The 22454-nt window shown below is 42.3% G+C and overlaps 1 pseudogene across 1 annotated transcript in view; it reads right to left on the bottom strand.

Moving 5' to 3' along the window:
- Positions 1 to 12272: 12272 nt before the first annotated feature.
- The window catches only part of LOC308352961 (non-selective voltage-gated ion channel VDAC1-like), a 54017-nt pseudogene continuing 43835 nt past the window's right edge, over positions 12273 to 22454 (bottom strand). Inside the window, exon 4 of the transcript in view lies at positions 12273 to 12898. The product of the transcript in view is annotated as a non-selective voltage-gated ion channel VDAC1-like (transcript). The remainder of the gene's footprint in view (positions 12899 to 22454) is intronic.

Here is a 22454-nt window from a genome sequence, read left to right as displayed (position 1 = left end):
TTCCTCCGATGTTTGTGCTCCCGAGGCCGTCCCCAAAGACGCTCCTCACGGGCTGTCTCCAAGAGCTGCGGATGACGCCGTGGAGCATGGTCTGCGGTGGGTACTCAGACTGTTCCCACCCGCTCCCACCTGCTTCCATCCACGGATGCTGTGGTGACATCTTTGTGCACGCGGTTCTGTCTCTTTCTCACTTGATTTCCCTTGTGTATATTCCCAGAAGTGTAATTATGACGTCAGGGGATTTCGGGAATTTTTTGTGGTTTTGGCACACAATGTTAAGTTCTGATTTTCAGACACCTGTTCCATCTACAATTCCAGCAGCAGCGGAGGGAGGGGTGGGCCTCGCATCCCGTCCTCGCCACCGCAGGGAGTCGGCACCTGCTGTATTCGCAGAGCATGCGTCTCTGATCACCGATGACTCATTTGCATGTCAAATGTCTTAAAGGGTCTGCCCCTTGTCCATATTTGGTTTATGTTACTTTTCTAGTTTTATTGGGGCGTCGTGGACACACAGGCGCTGGGTAAGTTGAAGGCAGACAGGAGGACGGCAGCTTGTGAGACTGTCAGCACCCATCATCTCATACAGCTATGGACATGTGTCTGTCCTTGTTATGAGAACTTTTAGAATCTTAGCAAATGTTTATTTTAGAGTGTGAGAGAGAGAGTGAGCACATGGGGATAGGGAGGAACAGAGGGAGAGAGAGAATTCTCAAGCAGACTCCCCACTGAGCACAGACCCCCAATGTGGGACTCAATCTCATGAGCCAGAGAACATGCACTGAGATGAAATCGAGAGTCAGATGCTTAACCAACTGAGCCACCCAGGTACCCCAACAAGTGCATCCCATAAATACTCTTTACTGGGCCCACAATTACTGCCTCTTGGCACCTATGAAAATAGCCCAGTGTCTCTCAATTCATGATGACAACTGTGTGGAAGACCCTGGACAACACTTTGTGCATGAAGTACCCGCAGACTATTGACTCAGACTCTCTCAGGCACCTGCCCCCAGGTGCTGTTCTAGAACACTCCTTTTACATGGAAGTCTGTGACCCACTGAGTTAATTTTTGCATATGGTGTGGGGTATGGATGAAAGTGGATATTTTCTACATATCAGTATTTAAATATTTCAGCACTGTTTGTTGAAAAAGACTGTCCTTTCTTCACTGAATTGCCTTCACATCTTTGTAAAGAATCAGTTGCCCATATTCATGTGGGTGTGTTTCTTGGTTCTCCTGTGTGTTCACTGACCTATTTTTCTAACTTGACATTAATTCCATGCTGTCTTGATTACTACAAGTAATAGAAAACTTGAGATCAGGTAAGTCTTGACCCTCCAATTTCATCTTTTTTCAAGTGTTTTTGGCCATTCTAGGTACTTTGTATTTCCATATAAATTTTAGAATCAGCTTGTCAATTTTGGCAACAAAACAAGCCTGTTTGGAGTTTGGTTGGACTTCCGTTTTATCTACATAACAGCTGGGAGAGAATCGACATCTTAGTAGCATCGAACCTTCTGATCCATGAACAAGACGTATCTCCCCATTTATTTAGGTATTCTTTAGGTTCTTTCATCAGTATTTCATGGTCATCAGTGTACAGGTCTTGCACAGTTTTGTCAGATTTATCCCTACGCATTTTATATTTTTTGATGCTATTATAAATGGTATTATCTTAATAATTTCAATTTCTGACTCTTTGTTGCTAGCATATAAAGGTAGAAATGACAGTTGTAATTGACCTCAAACCCTGCACACTTACTAAACTCCATTAGTTCTAGCAGATTTTTTGTAGATTCCATCAAGTTTTATGTATAGGATTGTGTCATCTGTGGACAAAACGATTTTAGTTTTCCTTTCCAGTATGATTGTTTTTATCTCTATTTCTTGCCACTCATGTCAGACAGAACTTCCAATGCAGTGTTGACTGGGTGTCCTGAGAACAGGCATCTGTGTCTCTTGATCTTGGGGAAAATGCACCCAGTTATTTCCACTGAGTGTTATGTTCGCTATAAGTTTTCTGTAGATGTTCTTTATCACGCTGAGGTTGCTCCTTTCCAATCCTAATTCTCAAAAGACTTTTTTTTTAAAAATCAGAAATAGATGTGAGATTTTATTGAGGGCTTTTCCTATATCTATTGAAATAATTACATAGTTTTCTTATTTTTAATATTTTATATCTTAAAGCTTATTACTATGTCCAATTGCATTGATTTTCAAGTGTTAAACCAACCTTGCATTCCTGGTAAACCCAACTTGATGATAATGTACTTTCCCTTTTGTACAATATTAGCTTTGATTTGCTAAAATTGTTTTTAGAATTTTTGCATCTACATTTATGTGGAATATCGATCTTCAGTTTGGTATTCCCTTAACGTCCTTATCTGGTTTTGGTACCAGGGTGTCTGGCCTCATAGAATAGGTTGGGATATATTCCCTCCTCTTTAATTTTCTGGAGTTTTCCTTTGTGGGAACAGTTTTATCTACAAGTTAAATGTCCTCACATGGGAGTGCCTTGGCCAACTTCATGAAATGGGCTCGTTTTCAAGATTTAAATTAATTAGCAAGCTAATGCAGAAGCCAGTCATCACATTCAGACATTCTGGGCAAACTCCAAAGATTCTGAGTCTCTGAACCTGCTTAGATAGAACAGCAAGTTTTATGTATCTTAACTATATGGCTTTTATTTATTTTAGTTCTATTAGGTTCTTTCTTCTTTTCATCTGAGTCATCAAATCTATTAGAATAAAGTTGCGCATAGTTTTTCTGTATTATCTTTTTAATATATGTGGATTCTGTGATGATGGCACTTCTAATTCCGAATATTGATGATCTGTGTCTTCTCCATCAAGTAATTAGGGATAAAGCCTTGTTTTGTTATTCCAGTGGTTCATTTAGGGTTAGGGGCGTACATACGAGGGTTTACTTTCAAGTGATGTTGTACCACAGTCATATGCTCCCGCTTCTCCCTCCCACCCTCTCTGGGGTTGTCACCAGACATTTCTAATATGTATGTTAGATATTGAAAAATCTATAGTTCTTATTTTTGTTGAAACAATTATCTTTTTAAAAGTTGAAGTAATATGAAGAACTCATACCTATGCATTCATGTAGTTACCATTTCTGGTGCTTTATTCCCTTGTTAGATCCTGGTCTCCCTCTGGCATCATTATCCATCTGTCTAAAAGATGTCCTATAACATTTCTTGAAGTATGGGTCTGCTGGTGAAGAATTCTGTCAGCATTTGTGAATCTGAAGTAGTTTGAATTTTGCATTTTTAAAATTAAAGGTTTTTTTTTTTTTCTGGATATTGACTTCTAGATTATTAGGTTTTTTCTCTCCAATATTTTGTTGATGTTATTCCACTGTTCACCAGTTGCATAGTTTTTGATGTGAAATTTGCTATCGTATGTACCATCTTCCCTCTGTACATACTGTTTTTTTCCCTCTCACTTAAAAAAAAATCTTATCTTCATCAATGGTTTTTGAACAGTTTGATTATGATGTAAGTTGGTGTCATTTTCTTCTTGTTTCTTGTGCTTAGACTTAATTGAATCTCGTGCATCTGTGCATATTTGTGAAATTTGGAAAATTTTGTTCATCATTTCTTCAAATTTTTTTCTCCCTTTCTCTCACTCCCTTCTGCTTTAGGCATTACAACTAAATGTATATTAGGTCTTATGAAGCTGTCCTCTAACTTACTGATTCTTTCTGATTTCCTTCTTTTTAAAAAAATCACTTTCCCCCAGGTTCAACTTGGATAATTTCTATTGCTGTGCTTCCACGTCACTAATCTTTTCCTCAGAAGTGTCTAATCTGCTGGTAGATTCATCTATTTTATTTTTTCCCAGAGACATTATAGTTTTCGCATCTAAAATTTGACTGGGTGTCTTTAAAAATATATCTTCCATGTCTATACTTAATTTTTTTAAAACTTACAGAACACATTTACACTGTTTTAACATTCCTTTCTGCAAATTCTCCCATCTGTTTCTGTTCTGGGTTGGTTTAACTGATTGGATTTTTCTCCTCATTCTTGGGTTATCTCTATGAGCTTCGTACGTACCTAATATTTTTTGGTTGAATGTCAGGCATTGTGAATTCTACCTTGTTGGGTGCTGGATATTTTTGTATTCTCATGAATATTCTCGAGCTTTGTTCTGGGACAGTTATATTTCATGGACTCAGTTTGATTCGTTCTAGTCTTTTAAGATTTGTGGTCTTAGCAGTGTTGTCTAGGGTGACTTATCCCCCAGTTCTGTGGCAGGATTTATCTGAGTGCCCCTACCTGTGAATGTATGATCTGCGGAAGCTTCAGGCCTGGCTGGTGGAGTCACATGGCAGTTCTGGGCTTGTGGGAGCACTGAGCGTGGTTCTTGCTAGCCTTCAATCTGGAACCAACCTTGGGGAGTGCCCTGCACACATGATGGACACTCAGGGAAACCCTCTGCAGGTCTCTGGAATTGCCTGTTGCTCTTCTCTCTCTCTGGTACCCTGTCTTGTGAACTGGAGCCACCTTTGTCTCCCTGGACTCTCAGCAATGTCTCTAGGAAACCCATAAGCTTCTTCTTCCTGGGACCATCTTCCCTGCCGCATGTCTGATAAGTCCCTCATGTCAGTCTTTGGAGGACTCACCTTATTGGTTTTCCACTTCTCAGGTACACTGGTCTTCATTACCTCATGTCCAAGGGAGAGAGGCTGAGTAACCTTCCTGAGAACACAGAATGTGTAAAAGGTGGAGCAATGCCAGACTCAGTTCTGTTTCAAGGACCCACTCTTGTAACCTCCACACCACAAAGCCAGTGAAAGGGCAAGTTTTGTTTTTTTTTTAAATTAGAGAATGTGAGCAGGAGGGTGGGGCAGGGACAGAGAGAGAAGGAGAGAGAATTTTAAGCAGGCTCCATACTCAGTGCGGAGCCTGATGCAGGACTTGACCTCACAACCTTGAGATTATGACCTGAGCCGAAATCAAGAGATGCTTAACTGACGGAGCCACCCAGGTGCCCCAAAAGGTCATTTTTAAGAGACGGATATTACAAGCACATTTCTGTATAAATCCTTGCCCTTGACCATGATTTTCAGCCTACCTGTGCCAACATGGAGCTCACCTTGAATTCTCACATACGGAACAAGAAATTGGATGAAGCAACAACATGTTTCATTGATATGAGTGGCTCCCCCAGGCAGCAGGAGGAATATGGTGGTGGGTCTGTGTGGGGAGAGCAGAATCAACCATTGCTGTGAAATCTTGGCCGGCAAGAGGCATGACCTCCATTCCAAGCCTGGAAAAGAACACAGCCCCAGTCTCCAGCTGTGCTCTGGACTGGGGTCTGGCTCAGAAGTTCAAAAGGCCTCATCCCATTCCTGAGGCTTTCTAATTACAGCCATTTTCATCTGAGTTCCATGGGAGAATGAGGCTCCAGGGGAGTCATTTGGAGGACTGTTTTCTCAATTTTCCTGAGTGCTCCACAGCTAGTGCCACTGTAGGAGGAGAGGAGATCCATTAATTAATGACATATGTTGGTGGCCATAGGGCAGTAGGCTCTATTCTGCTGGAATCCTTGTTGAGAAGGGGCCATGGAGGTTTCCAAGCTAACCTGGCTTGTGGTGGGAACACGCAGAGTGGGCTGGGGTCTCAGATCTGTCTGGCAAGAAACATTGAGCTGCATTTGAATGGTCTCAGACCTTGGAACTCAGTGAAGCAGCCTGGCCTCAGTCAGTCCAGGTTCGACGTGTCCCTCTCTTATCCTGCCCTTCTGGAATCCTGGGGCAGGATGCTCATCCAGGCAGGCAGAGAGCCCAGCACTGTCCGGGGAAGGTACATCTTCACCCTGGGATAGGTCAGGCTATGCTCGCTGGAATGCATATGTCAACCTTGTTTCATCCGACATGTGCCCACATCCCTTACCAAGCTCAAATGCAGTTACCATAAATGGGCAGGGAGCTCATTTTCCCTGGCCTCATCCCAAGACCAGGGCACTGAGTTCCCAAAGTCTAACTTGGCTCAAATATCTTTACCTACTAGGGTTATTTTTCTGCTGCTGTGATGGAATTTGCCATTTTCAACAGCTGTGAAAAATTCAGGATTTATTTCTCTCAGTGGGAAACACCACAGTGAGGTAGATGGTTACTGGAAACTGTTATTTGTCCATTGTATGGATCCTTAAACAAATGAGCATAGTTAATATTTTAAGGGGATTGATCTTCTACAGGATGCAGTCCATGGAGCAGATAGGTTTATAGGAATAGATATCTCTTGTCCATTTTAGTTCTGTATTTTTATAGCTTTGAGGCATAATACAAATGGACAAGGAGCCATAGCGGCAACCAAATATAGTTCCAGCAGTGGGGTTCATTACTGCCTCTGGAAGTAAATCATGGCTGATGTTCTGGGTTGAGTTTGCTCTGGGCATGTGAACTCACTCCATCAGATCTTGCCAGATGGAGACTCAGAGAGGAGTCACGGCAGAACATCTATAGAAGCTACACCTGCTCTTAGGTGTTTGTGTCCTTTTCAAGAAAGTGATGAATTCATCCTGGCTGCCTCAAGACAAAGCAGAGGGTTCATCCCTTGTTGATTTCTGGAGGGAAGCTCAACTGCTATGAAAATACATCCCCAGTTGCATCCGGATTTATAGAATTTTAGGACTAAGTTCTACTCCCCTCCCCCCACAAAATGTACCCTCTTCCCTTACCCCATTACATGTCACTCTGTATGGGATTATCAGCCAGGATTATTTGATGGCAAGAAACATTCACAATGACTCATCTTACTGATTGTTCTCTGACCTATAATGTTTATCAAAATACCAGAAAGGTTCAGGATTAGGGAATCTGGCTCAACCCCCTGACCCCAACCCCAACCTCTCAGTGTCACCACCACCTCCAGAAGAAGATAACACATATCCTTCAGAATGACTGAAAACACCCTGCTAATCAGGCCCTCAGGAAATAACTCTCCAAGATCCAGTCAGGTTGTTCCACCCTAAACAGGTTCTGCTCCAGGGAAAGGCTTTCTTGCCTCTAACAGAGTCCCTTGTGCCGACATTTGTATATTTTTATTTAATCTATTTTTTGAAGTTGAGGTATGATTGGCATAGCATCATATTGCTTTTAGGTGTGCAATGCAATAGTCGATATTTGTATATATTACTCTTTGCCAAGTGTAGGTATAGAATCACAGAGCACTGATGCTGCAAGAGGGCTCAGTGCACGGCTTTGTGACGTAGCAGGAGCAGAAGTATGGACCCAGTGAGGGCAAGTTCCCACAGATGGTTGGGAGCAGAGAGGCCTGGTCTCCTGGGCTCAAAAAACATTTCTTTTCACCATATGGAATTCATTTGAAGATACATTTAAATCCCTCCCTAGACTCCATTTCTCAAGTTGAAGATGATCTTTTAGCCTTTCCCAAAACTTCAGATATTTTCTTCCTATTTTCTCTGAGTTTTTTGTACACAGATTAAATTGTGCTGTGGAGACCATGCTGTTCTCAGAACAAGTGGCAGGCTCTACTGTTAGTATCTGGGATAATATTTTTATCCTTACAATCCATTAATAAAGCAAAAATATCTTTTGGGTTCTTAGGCAGTACGTGTCAGACAGTAATGTATACCCTGAGCATACAGGAACGAACACAATAGCCCACTTCAAGGGCCTTGGAGTTTGAGGGAGATGTTGATAGCTTAGGAGTTGATGAAGTATGAAGGAGGAGATGTGTGGGGGGCAGTTTGGGAGTGGGTTAGGGCCCAAGAAAGGGTGTCATCATGTCTGTGCAGCGTTAAGGGAAATTTTTACAAAAAGCGGGGTTTTTGCTGGCTTTGGAAGAAGGCAGTACTCGGTGGCTAAGTGGAGCAACCCATTTTTAGCTTTCCCTACTTTGGTGTTTAAGCACCATTTTTAGCCTTCCAATATTCAGCAATGTTTAAGCACCAAGGCAATGTGTTTGGCATAGTGTGTTTACCAAAGTAATGTGTTATATATGTGTGTGTGCACCTGTGTGCAGGCACAGGTGTATATGTGTGTCTTCAGTAACATTATTTGGAGTAACAAGATCACATTAATTTTGGAAGAATCACTTTGGTTGCAATGTGGAGACTCAATTGAAGGGAGAATAAAGAGGAAATCCATTTAGGCGACTAAAATAATAGTCCAGAAAGAAATGATGAAGATTTGGGCGAGGTAAGGGCCATATCAGGAGAATAATCCACAAGATTCAGTGGCCCCTTGGATACTGGGTTAAGTATGAGGGAGAGGGCAGCTGAGGCTTCCAGGATTGTGCTTTGGATGATGGGGTTGGACGGCTTAATAATAGGTTTGTAGTTCTTCTGTTACATGTATCAGGGAATGTGGGCAGAATAGGAGGTTTGCAGTGGAAAACGAGGAATCCAACGTCAGCTGTGTTGAACTTGAACAGCTTGGGAGTGTCCAGTTTGCATCATCCTGTGGGCAGAGAGACACATGACTCAGGAGAGCAGTGGGAAGCCCCAGATAGATAGCACGAGGGGTGGAGTGGAACCAAGGAGTGGCCGACTGGATCCAAGGAGACATTAGGGGGTGAGAACACAACACTTCTCCAAGGGTGGGCAAAGGCACTCATGGAAGAGAAGGAGAAATGCCTAGACAGGCGGGAGAACAAGAAGCACGTATGTGCTCAGGTTCTGTCTGGTGAGAGGTCTCTCCCTGGCTTGAAAGCTGATGGCCAGGATCTCTCTGTGCTCACACAGCCTTTCCTTGGCCATGTGTGGAAGGAGAGAGTTGAGGGGAGAGGGAGGTGGGTGGGGGAAAGGGAGGGTAAAGAAGAGAAGGAGGGTGAGGGAGAGAGGGAGGGTGAGAGGAAGGGGGCTGGGGGGAGAGAAGGTGGGGAAGGGGGAGAGGTGGGGGAGAGAGGGGTAGAAGGGAGAGAGAGGGAAAGAGGAGGAAGGTGGAGAGGAGAGGGAGGGAGAGTGGGGGAGGGGAGGAAGGGGTATTGGGGAGAGATGCATGGGGGGAGAGGGAAGTGGAGGGGGGAGGGGAGAGAGGGATAGAGGGAGTAGAGGAAGATCTGTCTTCCTATTTGTTTAAATTGAGTTATAATTGCCATACAGCCCTCTGTGAGTCTAAGGTGTGGAGGACACTAACCTGATGTCATCAGACTGTAATATGACTGCCGCTATGGCGTTAGCCAACACCTCTACTGTGTCTCATGGTTTCCATTTCTTCTAGTGAGGGAAGCAATTAAGATCTAATTCCTTATCAAGTTTAATTTTTGTAATAGTATTTTTGGGAGAGCCTGTAAACCCCTGTACTGTGTATTAATTACATCTTCAGGACTTACTTATCCAGACACTGCAAGTGTGCATCCTTGGACAACCTCTAAACGTTTCTGCCATTCCCCACCCCCAGCCTTTGTAACCACTCTTCCACTCTTTAGTATTTTCAAGTTCAGGGTTTTTTCAGATTCTGCATACAAGGAATAGCATACAGGATTTGTTTTTCTTTGTGTGACTTATCTCACTTAACATGATGTCCTCAGGACTCATCCGTGTTGTTGCAAATGGCAGGTTGTGATTTTCTCATGACTGAGCAGTATTCCACTGTGTGTGTTTATTTTCTTTATTCACCCGCTGATGGACACTTGACGTTGTTTCTGTATCTTGGCCATTGTGAATGATGCTGCCATAAACATGCGGGTGCAGATGTCTCTTTCATAACCTGTTGCCATTTCCTTTGGGTACATACCCACAACTGGATTGCTGGTAATTCTATTTTTAATTTCTTGAGGAACTTTCATACTGTTCTCTAAAGTGGCCAGACTGGTTTACAATCCAGGCAACAGTGAACAGGGTTCTCCTTTTTCCACATCCACACCAACACTTGTTATCTCTTGTTTTCTTGATAGCCGTTCTGATATGATATCACAATATTTGAGTGATATTGTGTTTGTTTTTTTTTAAAAGATATTTATTTATTTATTTGCCAGAGAGAGAGAGAGCACAAGCAGGGAGAGAAGCAGGCTCCCTGCTGAGCGAGGAGCCCGATGTGGGACTCGATCCCAGGACCCTAAGATCATGACCTGAGCCAAAGGCAGCTGCTTAACCAACTGAGCCACCCAGGTGTCCCAATATTGTGGTTTTGATAAAGAGTTCCCTGATGATGAGGGATGTTGGGCACCTTTTCGTGTATCTGTTGGCTGTCTGGATGTCTTCTTTGGAAAAATGTCTATTTACCTCCTCTGCTCATTGTTTAATTGGATTGTTGTGTTTTCTTGTTATTGAGTTGTAGGAGTTCTTTGTAAATTTTGGATCTTAGCCTCTCATCTATCTATACATGGCTTGCAAATATTCTCTCCCACTGTTTAGGTTATCATTTTATTTTGCTGTTTCTTTTGTAGAGCAGAAGCTTTGAAGTTTGATGTAGCCCCACTTAATGATTTAGTCCCTTGTTGTTTGTGCTTTTGGAGTTATATCAAAGAAGTCACTGCCAAGACCAGTGTCGAGGGGCTTTTGTCTAGAAGTTTTATGGTATTAGGTCTTCTGCTTAAGTCTCTGGTCCATTGTAAGTTAATGTTTGTGAGTGTTGTAATACAGGAGTTCAGTTTCATTTTTTCCATATAGTTTACCAGTTTTCCCAGCACGGTTTGTGGAAGAGACTGATCTTTTCCCATTGGATGTTCTTGGCCCCCTTTTCAAATACTAGCTAACCAGACATGCGGGGGCTGAATTTTGGGCTCTCTGTTCTGCTTCATTGTTCTACAGGTCTGTTTTTTGTGCCAGTACCATACTGTCTTAATTACTATTGCTTTGTAGTAGCGTGAAATCGGTAAGTGTGATACCTCCACCTTTTTTCTTTCTGTGATTGCTTTGGTTATTTGGGGTCTTTTGTGGTTTCATACAAATTTTAAGATTGTTTATTCTATTCCTGTGAAAAATGCTGCTACAATTTTGATAGGGAGAGCAATTAATTTATAACTAGCTTTGGGTAGCTTGGGCTTTTAATAATATTAATCTTCCAATCCATGAATCATTTGTTTGTGTCTTCTTCGATTTTGGTCAACCAAGTCATGTAGTTTTCATTGTACCGAAATTTCACTTCCTTAGTTAAATTTATTTCTAGGTGTTTTGTTGTTTGTATTGCTATTGTAAATGGGATGGTTTTATTTTTTTCAGTTGTATAGAAATGCAACTTGTTTCTGTGTATTGATTTCAAAGCCTACAGCTTTACTGAATTCATTGCTTAGATCTTACAGTTTTTTAGATGAGTCTGGGATTTTCTTTTTTTTTAATCGAGTCTGGGCTTTTCGATATACAAGATCACATCATTTGAAAATAATGCCAAATTTCTAGTTGGAATACCTTTTATTTCTTTGTTTTGCTTGATTGCTCTAGGTGGGACCTCTAGTACCATGTTGAGTAGGAGTGGTGAGAGTGACCATCCTGAGGCTCTCCCCTAGTTTCAATATTTTATCCGAGTTTTATTTTAAGTGATGATAATTCAAGCATTTGAAGGGGGAGGGTCTAATTCCAAACAAAAGGGAAGACTAAAAGGAACTCACTAAACTTGTAAAAAGCCAGCTGAGTGGCGATCACGCAACAGAAATCTGCTTTAGATCCCAAGAGTTGTCACCATGTGACTACAGTGACAGATAGTCTTTCCACCTTGCAGCTGGAGCTCTTGGCAGCTATGTCAGACTCTGGTGCAAGGGCAGCAGATCAATAAGAGAGAGAATTAAGTCCTGAGTCATGGCTTTCATTACGTCCACCCTCTCTACCCCAAATGGCACAGAGGAAACAGCTACTTTCCCTTTTTTCCCACTTTGAGGAGGATGAAGTAGGAGGTGGTGATGTAGGGTAGAAAGAGGTCATGAAGATTCTGTCTAAAAATTCCTTTCAGATGAGTTCGTGCACAGCATCAGACGATGAGCCTCTCCTTTTTCTGGGCAAGAAACCCAGTTTGAGTCTCAGAAAGCCACAATTTCATTCATTAACTCAGTATGGGTTTACAAAGTGCCTACGCGTTAGCAGCTTCCACTGGCAGCCGCTTCTCTTAAAAAGAAACCTGAGCTCTTTGGAGCAGTCACCAAGTTCCCCCCAAGACTACATGTGAAAGGATGTTTTTGGAATCGGATTCCTTAGGTACCTTTGTAACCTGTAAGCTAAATCATCTTTAACCTGGCCCTCTAACATGATGTTCGGCAAAACTGCATGCCGGACATTCAATATTAAAAGGGACACTAAGTTCCAAAGTTAGCTATGCTGCATAATAGTTTTAAACTGAACAGCCATCTGGCATTCATTTATGTTTGAAATTCCAGTCCCAGACCAGGCTGGCGTCCACCTGCATTGATGTTTTTGCTCCCTGGCAGAGCCGATGGCATCAGTTTGATACCTGGCTTTGGGATCTGAATATACCCTAGACCTATCAGGAGTTGTTCCCTTTGGCCAAGAAGCAGGTATCAGGGTCAGTCTGATACTTGGCTGCTATTCCAAAGCGAGTGTTACCATTTCCTACTGTCCCGTTGAGACTGACAGAGGTTTTCAGCTTCCTGTTCACTGTCTGGCAGAAGGAGCTGCTGAGCTCTGTCCTGTCGTTAATATTGATGCGAGGCTGGAATTCATCAGTCCTGTAGCCAACGGCAAAGTTGCTCTGGGTCACCTGGGACTTGTGGTCTCAAAATTCATCTTCTTGCCAGCCAGCCAGCCCCAGGAACTCAGCACACAGCACCCTGAATTGAAGCCCTGGTGATGTGATACTCTAGGCTGATATGCTTCTGCCTGTATCCTGCCTCAAATTTAGCATCTCCCACCCCACCACCCCCAGGATTAGGTGAGCCAGATGAGTCAAAGGTCATCTTCAGTCCATGTACAAGCTGATCTAACACAGTAATCTCGGTGCCTAGGCATGTGGTCGGGTTCCATTTCTCTGTAATAGTGTACAGATTGGTTTCCTGACTGTGTGAATTTTGTGAATTGTGTCTTTTGAGGAATTTGGTCCATTTATATAAGATATTAAATTTAGGGCTGGAGGGACGCCTGGGTGGCTCAGTCGGTTAAGTTGCTGCCTTCGGCTCAGGTCATGATCCCAGGGTCCTGGGATCGAGTCCCACATCGGGCTCCTTGCTCGGCAGGGAGCCTGCTTCTCCCTCTGCCTCTGCCTGCTCGTGCTCGCTCGCGCTCTCTCTCTCTGACAAATAAATAAATAATAAATAAAATCTTAAAAAAATAAATTTAGGGCTGGAGAGTTCTTTATGGTATTTCTTTGTTATAGTTTTCATGTCCATGGGATCTGTAGTGATGGCCCTTCTTTTATTTCTGATAATAGTAATTTGTGTCTTTTTTTTTTTTTTTTTAGTGATTTGGCTAGAGGTTTGTCAATTTTATTGGCCTTTTTAAAGTATTAGCTTTTTGTTTTGTTGATTTTCTTTAGTGATTGCCTCTGTCCAGTTTTATAAATTTATGCTCTAATTTTGTAATTCCTTTCCTTCTTATTACTTTGGATTTAATTTTCTCTTTTCTTTCCAGTTTTCTAAAGTGGAAGCTTAGGTGATTGATTTAGATATTTCTTCTTTTCTAGTGTAGCTTTCAAAAATATGAATTTCCCTCCAAACACTGTTTTCTCTGCAACCTATTGTAAATTGTGTAAGTTGTATTTTATTTAGTTGAAAATATGAAAAAATTTCTCTTAAGACTTCTCTGACCCATTTGCCATTTAGTGTATTTTTTTTTTAAAGATTTTATTTATTTATTTGACAGAGATCACAAATGGGCAGAGAGGCAGGCAGAGAGAGAGGAGGGGAAGCAGGCTCCCTGCTGAGCAGAGAGCCCGATGCGGGGCTCGATCCCAGGACCCTGGGATCACGACCTGAGCCAAACACAGAGGCTTTAACCCACTGAGCCACCCAGGCACCCCTAGTGTATGTTTTTTAATCACTGAGAATTTGGAGATTTTCCAGCTACCTTCTGTTACTGATTTCTAATTCATCCCATGATGAATGGCTGTCATCCCATTTACTTGCTCTGACATCTGTTTTTTTTTTTTATTTTTTATTTTTTTAGATTTTATTTATTTATGTGACAGACAGAGATCACAAGTAGGCAGAGAGACAGGCAGAGAGAGAGAAGGAAGGGGGCTCCCTGCAGAGCAGAGAGCCCGATGTGGGACTCGATCCCAGGACCCTGGGATCACGACCCAAGCCGAATGCAGAGGCCTCAACCCACCGAGCCACCCAGGCGCCCCAACTCTGACATCTGTTTTGTCTGAAATTAATATCACTACTCTAACTTCTTTTTTTAAAAAAATATTTATTTATTTTTCAGAGAGAGAAAGAGAGCAAGAGAGAGCGTAAGCAGGGGAATGATGGGCAGAGGGAGAAGCAGGCTCTCCATTGAGAAGGGACCCTGATGTGGGACTTGATCCTGGGACCCTGGGATCATGACCTGAACTGAAGGCGGATGCTTCACCGACTTAGCCACCCAGGCGCCTGCTACTCCAACTTTCTTTTGCTGAATGTTAACATGGTTTATCTTTATCTACCCCCTCACTTTTATTTATTTGTTTATTTATTTTTTGAGAGAAAGAGAGCACTTGCGCCAGGATGGAGAGAAACAGAGGGAGAGGGAGAGAGAATCTTAAGCAGGCTCCATGTCCAGTGTGGTACCCCACATGGGGCTCACTCTCACAACCCGGAGATCATGAACTGAGCTGAAATCAAGAGTCTGGTGCTTAATGTACTGAGCCACCCAGTACCCCAGGCCCCTCACTTTTATTTGATCTGTATCTTTGTATTTAGAGTGGGTTTCTTATAGCCAACATGTAGTTGGATCTTATTTTTAAAATCTGTCTGACAGTACTTTATTTGGTATATTTTGATCATGGATGTTTCAAAAGGTAATTTATATAGTTTGATTAACATTGGCCATATTTGTTTCTGTTTTAATTTGCTGCTTTGTTCTTTGTTCCTTTGTCTTCCACTCTTTTTCTGCATTCTGTGCTTTCTTTAAAGATTAATTTATTTTAGAGAGAGAGAGAAAGCACACAAGAAGGGGGAGGGGCGGAGAGAGAGAGAGAGAGAGAGAGAAAGAATCCTCAAGCAGACTCCCTGCTAAGCGTGGAGCCTCCTGTGGGGCTCAATCCCAGGATCCTGAGATCATGACCTGAGTGGAAATCAAGAGCCTGCCGCTCAACCAACTGAGCCACCCAGGTGCCCTTGCATTCTTTTTATTTATTTATTTATTTATTTATTTATTTATTTGTCAGAGAGAGAGAGAGGGAGAGAGAGGGAGCGAGCATAGGCAGAGGCAGAGGGAGAAGCAGGCTCCCTGCCAAGCAAGGAGCCTGATGTGGGACTTGATCCCAGGACGCTGGGATCATGACTTGAGCTGAAGGCAGCTGCTTAACCAACTGAGCCACCCAGGCATCCTGCATTCTTTGGTTTTAATCGAACATTTACTTATAGTAATTGCCTCTCTTTTAGAATATCAATTATACTTCTTTTATTACTTTTCTTAGTGGTTGCCCTTGAGTTTTCAATGCACATTTATAACTAATCCAAGTCTGCTCTTGAGGAACACTGTGCCATTTCATGAGTACTGCAAGTACCTTATGCAGAGTACTCCTACTTCCCCTCTTACCCTTTTCAACATCACTGGCACTCATTTCACTGAGTGGTAAACTACAGTCACCAAATTTATCATTGCTATTATTATTTTGAACAAACTGTTCTTTCTTTCATATCAAGAATAAGAAAAAGAAAAGATTTTATTTTTACCTTCATTTATTCTTTCTCTAACACTCTTCCTTACTTTATTTAAACCTGAGCTTCTGGCCTGTATTTTCCTTTTTGATGATCATCTTTTTTTTTTTTTTAAGATTTTTTATTTATTTGACACAGAGAGAGAGAGAGAGCATAAGCAGGCAGACAGGCAGGCAGAGAGAGAGGGGGAAGCAGGCTCCCACTGAGCAGAGAGCCCGATGTGGGGCTCCATCCCAGGACCCTGAGATCATGACCTGAGCCGAAGGCAGAGGCTTAACCCACTAAGCCACCCAGGCACCCCAATGATGATCATCTTTTAATGCCTCTTCAAGGCAGGTCTCTTGGTGCCAAATTCCCTTCAGTTTTGTTTATCTGAGGAGATTCTTATTTCTCCTTCAATTTTGAAGGATAAATTTGCTGAATACAGAATTCTAGGTTGGTGGTTTTGTTTTTTTTTTTAACATCCTAAATATTTTACTCTGCTCTCATACTTGCGTGGTTTCTGAAGAGAAGTCCTATGTAATGCTTTTTCTTTTTCTTTTCTTTTCTTTTTTAGATTTTATTTATTTATTTGGCAGAGAGAGAGATCACAAGTAGGCGGAGAGGCCGGCAGAGAGAGGGCGGGGAGCAGGCTTCCTGCCGAGCAGAGAGCCGGATGCGGGGCTTGATCCCAGGACCCTGAGATCATGACCTGAGCCGAAGGCAGAGGCTTTAACCCACTGAGCCACCCAGGCGACCCAACTTTTTCTTGTTTTTCTATGTTTAAGGTGTTCCCTCTACCTCCTCCTCTTTTTCCAATACTTCTTCTTTGTCTTTGATTTTCTACAGTTTGAATATGATATGCCCAGGCATAGATTTTTTTAAAGGTATATATCCTGCTTGTTGCTCTCTTAGCTGTCTGGATTTGTGTTTTGGTGTCTATGCTTAATTTTGCAAAATTCCCAGTCACCATGGCTTCTGTATTTTTTCTGTTCTTCATTTCTTTCTCTGTTTCTTCTCTTCTGACATTCCCACCATTGGCATGGTATACCTTTTGTAATTATCCCACAGATCTTGGATGGCTTGTCGCATCCTTGTTGTTATTTTTTTTGTCTGTTTGTGTCTCAGTTCTGGAATTTTCGATTGGCATTTATTCAAGTTTATTACTGTCTCTTCCTTTGTTAGCTACTCTGGTCTATTGATCACTAGTGAAAGACTTTAACTTTTGTTACAGTGTTATTTTGATTTCTGCTATTTAAAATAATTCTTTCTTACCGTTTTCATCTCTCTACTTTCATTGCCATCTGTTCTTGCATGTCATTCACCTTTTCCATGAGAGTGTTACACATATTAATCATGGTTTTAAACTCTTGGTCTGATAATTCCAACATCTCTTCCACATCTGAGTCTGGTTCTGATGCTTGCTCTGTCTCCTTAAACTATGTTTTGTCCCTTCACATGCCTTGTGATTTTTCTTTGCTGAAAGCTGGACACGTTGTACTGGGTGAAAGGAACTGAGGTAAATGGGTGTTTAGTGCAGCTTTATGTTTATCTGGCTAGGAGTCAGGCTGAGCCTACTGGCTCTGTTGGCCTTAGCTGTCAGAGGCTGATATTTCCTCTGGGATCCCTGTTGTCTCTCCCGTTTGTTTGGGTTTCCATAGAGACTTTTAAGAAAATGAAACCTGAAAGATGTAGTTCTTTCCCTTGTATTCCTCAGTTACTATGTAAGAGAAATATTTTATAATCCTATGATTAGAGCTCAGTCTTTTAGTGAGCTCCCCCATCCCCAAGGGCTTTGACCTTTCCAAGTGTTCCTTGGGTTTTTACCCCTTTAGATGAGACAGGCTAGAAGGAGCTGGATTGGGGTATTCCCCTTCCTCTGTGGAAGGCTAGAGCTAGCTGTGGTGGTGTGTTTTCATCCCACAGGGGATAGGCTTTGGAAAATCCCGTCAGTTAGACTCTAGTGAAATAATTTTTCTTGAGAGCTGGATGTGTAAATAATAGGTGCCCTGGTGTCCACAATAACCAAAATACAGAAAGAGCCCATATATCTATTGACAGATGAATGGAAAGGAAGATGTGGTGTATATGCAATGGAATATTACTCAGTCATCAAGAGAATGAAGTCTTGCCATTTGCAACGATGTGGGTGGAACTAAAGGGTATTATGCTAAGTGAAATAAGTCAGTCAGAGAAAGACAAATACCATATGATTTCACTCATATATGGAATTTAAGAAACAAAAAAGAGGAGCATATGAAGGAGAGGAAAAATGAAATAAGATAAAAACAAAGAGGAAGTGAAGAGACTCTTGACTCTAGGTAAAACTGAGGGATGCTAAAGGGGTGGTGGAGGAATGGGGTAACTGGGTGATGGACGTTAAGGAGGACACTTGATGTAATGAGCACTGGGTGTTAAATGCAACTGATGAATCACTAAATTCTGTCCCTGAAACTAATAATACAGTACATGTTAACTAAATTGAATTTAAGTAAAAACTTTTAAAAAAAGAACAGGTGGTTTGGGTGTATTTCAGAATTGCTATTTTCCCTTCACCCTGCCATAAGTATGAGATGATTTTTCTTCCTGTACTGTGAGAACCTGGCATGACTCCTGCCTGTTTCCAATTTTTTGAGCAGTGCTTTGGCCCATGACCTCAATGCTCTGATGGGCCTAAGAACAGCTGTTGATTTTCAGTTTCTTCTTGTGAGGATAGGAATGATAGCTTTCAGGTTTCTTCTATGCTGGATCAGAAACTGGAACTCTCCTCCAGTTCTGAAGGATAGTGTTGCTGGATACAGAATTCTTGCTTTTCGGTTTTTAAATTTTAGTACTTTGAGTACGTCATCTCACTATCTTCTGGCCTTTCTGTTTTCTGATTATATATCAGCTGTTGACCTTATTGAAGATGGTTTACATGTGATGAGTCAGTTTTCTCATGCTTCTGGATTCTCTGTCTCTGGCTTTCAGTTGTTGGATTATGATATATCTGGTGTGGTTGTCTTTTAATTTATCCTCTTAAGATTTTCTTGTGCTCCTTGGTCACCAGATCCATGTCTTTCATCAAATTTGGGAAATTTGCAGCCATTGTTTCTCTCAATAAATGTTCTACCTCTCTCTTTCTCCTCTCCTAGGAATCTCAGTAGACATATGTTGGTGTGTCTGATGGTGTCCCCAAATCCAAATATCTGAGGTTTTGTTAATTTGTATTCATTCTTCTATCTTTTCTCTTCCTCAGATTGGATAACCTTGATTGTCTGATCTTCAAATTCATGGATTATTTCTTTTGCCTGTTCAAATCTGCTATTGAACAATTTTATTGAATCTCCCATTTTAGTTATTGTATCAATTTTAGCTTCAGAATTTCCTGTTGGTTTCTTTTTATAATCTCTTTCTCTTTATTGATAGTCTCTATTTGATGGGCCATCCTTCCCATGCTCTAGTTTTTTCACACAGTGTTTCCTTTATCTCTTCAAGCATATTTAAAATCATTGATTTTATGCTATTAATAGTAAGTCCAATATCTGGACTTTTCAGTGAGTTCTTACTCATTGATTCTTGTCCCTCTGTGTACGGGCTGTACTTTCTTGTTCTTTGGCATGCCTTGTAACTTCTGTTGAAACCTTTACACTTTGTGTATTATCATGGGACAACATTGGATTCTTCCCCTTCCCCAGGATTTGTTGTTTTGCTTTTTGTTGTAGTAGTGGTTGTTTGTTTAGTGACTTTTCTTTTTTTTTTTTTTTTTAAGATTTATTTATTTATTTATTTGACAGACAGAGATCACAAGCAGGCAGAGAGGCAGGCAGAGAGAGAGGAAGGGAAGCAGGCTCCCCGCCAAGCAGAGAGCCCAACGCAGGGCTCAATCCCAGGACCCCGAGACTACGACCAGTGCTGAAGGCAGAGGCTTTAACCCACTGAGCCACCGAGGCACCCCTGTTTAGTGACTTTTCTGAACCAGTTTTGTAAAGTCTGTGTTCTTTGTCAGGTACGGCTGCTGAAGTCTCTCTGTTCCCTTAGCTCGGTGGTCCACTGATCATTCAGCAGGGATTCTTTAAATGACTGGGACCAAAAACCCTCGCAGTCTCTCCTGAGGGGCTCTGGGTTGGGGCATAGCTCCAACAATCAATGAGACGGTCCACAACTGTCCCTTAGCTTAACTTAGCTTTCAGAGAACCTCAAGGTCAGCCACAGATGAGACCTTAGGGTCTCTCCTGAGCCTTTACATAGCCCTGGGCATGCACGTGGCCTTCTAGATTCCCAGAAATATGTGGGATTTTTTCAAAGCCCTATTCCCCAGAGCTCCTCATTCCCAAGTCTTTCCACCCTCACCTTTTGGCCACTTTATTGTGATCTGTTTTCCACTACCTCATGTATCAGTGACTAAAACATTTGCCTGGAAAGGTTTTCAACAAATGGCCCCCAGATAGCAGTTTTATCATGAGGCCAAAAATCCAAACCTTTCGAGCCTGTCTTCCAGGGACCCTCCAGACAGATCAAATAATGGCAGTTCTTTGCAAATAAGGCCTAGTCTTTCCCCTTGGTGCGTGACCCAGGGATGTGGACTGTTACTTTAAAGGCTAACCCTCCTGAGGCCATGGGGGATGGTCTAGGGTAAGTTGAAATGCTGCTTATGGAGATTCCAGCATTTTTCTGGAACAAGTGCCCCCAGGTTACTGCATGGACTTGCATAGATTCCAGTGTTCCAAGGAGCTTTTTCTGCCTGGTTTTGTTGTTGTTGTTTCATTGTTTTTTTATGCAGATGTGGATTTTTGGAGGTCCTTACACTGACAGTTGTTCTCATCACTTATGAGTGAGTTTCTTAAGATCAAGTTCTGTATTTCATTTATCTAACTGCCGAGCAAACTTTTGGTCACAGGATAGATGTTTGCTACATATTTGTTGCATGTAATGCATGGATCAGTAGGAATTGAAAATGGAGACATTTGAGAAGCTTGGCCATGACTGGAAGTAGGTATGTGGTGCCTGGAGGGGGGATAGTTTGAGGGAGTCTGTTTTTTTTTTTTTTTTTTAATTGAACACATTTTTAGGATGTGGTGAGGAAACCGCTGGAGTGGGAAAAAATCTCTATTGCTACTTGATGTGTTCACCATCTTTGTTTTGGACAATGGTATGACTCTGGCCCTAAGTCAGTCCATGGTTCCCTTCATCCTGAGTGCTTGCTTTTCACATCTGTCTGCTCAGTGTCTCTACAGTAGATGTTTATGGGTAAATAGATTCTTTTTTACAGTGCTTTTTTTTTTTTTTTTTTTTTGACAGACAGAGATCACAAGTAGGCAGAGAGGCAGGCAGAGAGAGAGGAGGAAGCAGGCTCCCTGGTAGAGAGCCCGATGCGGAGTTCGATCCCAGGACCCTGGGATCATGACCTGAGCCAAAGGCAGAGGGTTAACCCACTGAGCCACCCAGGCGCCCCCCTTTTTTTAATTTATTTTTTTTAATGGTGCTTTTTTTTTTTTAAATTATTTATTTATTTATTTGAGAAAGAATGAGTGAGAGAGAGCATGAGAGAGGAGAAGATCAGAGGGAGAAGCAGACTCCCCAAAGAGCTGGGAGCCTGATGCGGGACTTGATCCCGGAAGTCTGGGATCATGACCTGAGCCGAAGGCAGTCGCTCAACCAACTGAGCCACCCAGGTGCCCTACAGTGCTTTTTTGAGACAAAATTCACATACCACAGAATTTTACTTGTTCTAAGTATATAGCCCCAGCGATTTCTAGTGTATTTATAGAGTTTTGCAACTGTCACCACTGTTACCCAATTTTAGAACATTTCCAGTACCTTAGAAGGGTCTCTTATGGCCGTGTACAGTCTTCCTCACCCCTCACCCCTAGTGTCTGGCAAGCATGGGTTCACTTTCTGTGCTCATGGACTTTAGGTTTTGTGCTCACTGAGGGAGTGTGGATCCATGTTCCCTCTCAGGCAGAGCTGAGACCCCCCGACCCACCCTGTGTGCTCCCACCACAAGCCAGGTTAGCTGGGAAACCTCAGTGGGCTCTTTTTTTTTTTTTTAAGATTTTATTTATTTATTTGACAGAGATCACAAGTAGGCAGAAAGGCAGGCAGGGTGCGGGGGGGCAGCAGGATCCCTGCTGAACAGAGAGCCCGATGCGGGGCTCGATCCCAGGACCCTGGGATCATGACCTGAGCTGAAGGCAGAGGCTTTAACCCACTGAGCCACCCAGGCATGCCCCCCCTCAGTGGGCTCTTCTTGACAAGGATACCTTCTAGAATAAAGCCCACTGACCTAAGGCAACTAACATATGCCATAAATTAGCTTATCTCAGGGTGCCTGGGTGACTCAGTTAAGTGTCCAACTCATCATTTCAGCTCAGGTCATGATGTCGGTGTTGTGAGATTGAGCCCAGCATTGGCTGTTTTGGGTGTGGAACCTGCTTAAGATTCTTTCTCTCCCTCTGCCCCCTCCCTGCTTCCCACCCCTCTCCCCCTGCTTGCACTCTCTCTCTCTCTCTAAAAAAAAAGAAAAAATTATATTATCTTGTCTCCTCCTACAGAGGCACTAGCTATGGAGCATTCTTGGAAAAACTGAAAAACAGCCCTTCAGATTACTTGTCTGTAGGCTAATTTCTTGTGGAATCCTGATTGAGAGAGCTTTAATGAGAAAGCATGGGGGACAGGATCAGGCCTTTGGAGACTTCTGAACCAGTCATTATTTTAACAGTTGATTACAAGCCACCTCTCCACGCCCAGGTACTCTGCGTCAGGTAC

The sequence above is a fragment of the Martes martes genome, assembly GCF_963455335.1.
Source record: "Martes martes genome assembly, chromosome: 12".
Lineage (NCBI taxonomy): Eukaryota > Metazoa > Chordata > Mammalia > Carnivora > Mustelidae > Martes > Martes martes.
Note: the sequence above shows the minus strand (reverse complement) of the source record. Positions and strands in the feature narration are given on the sequence as shown.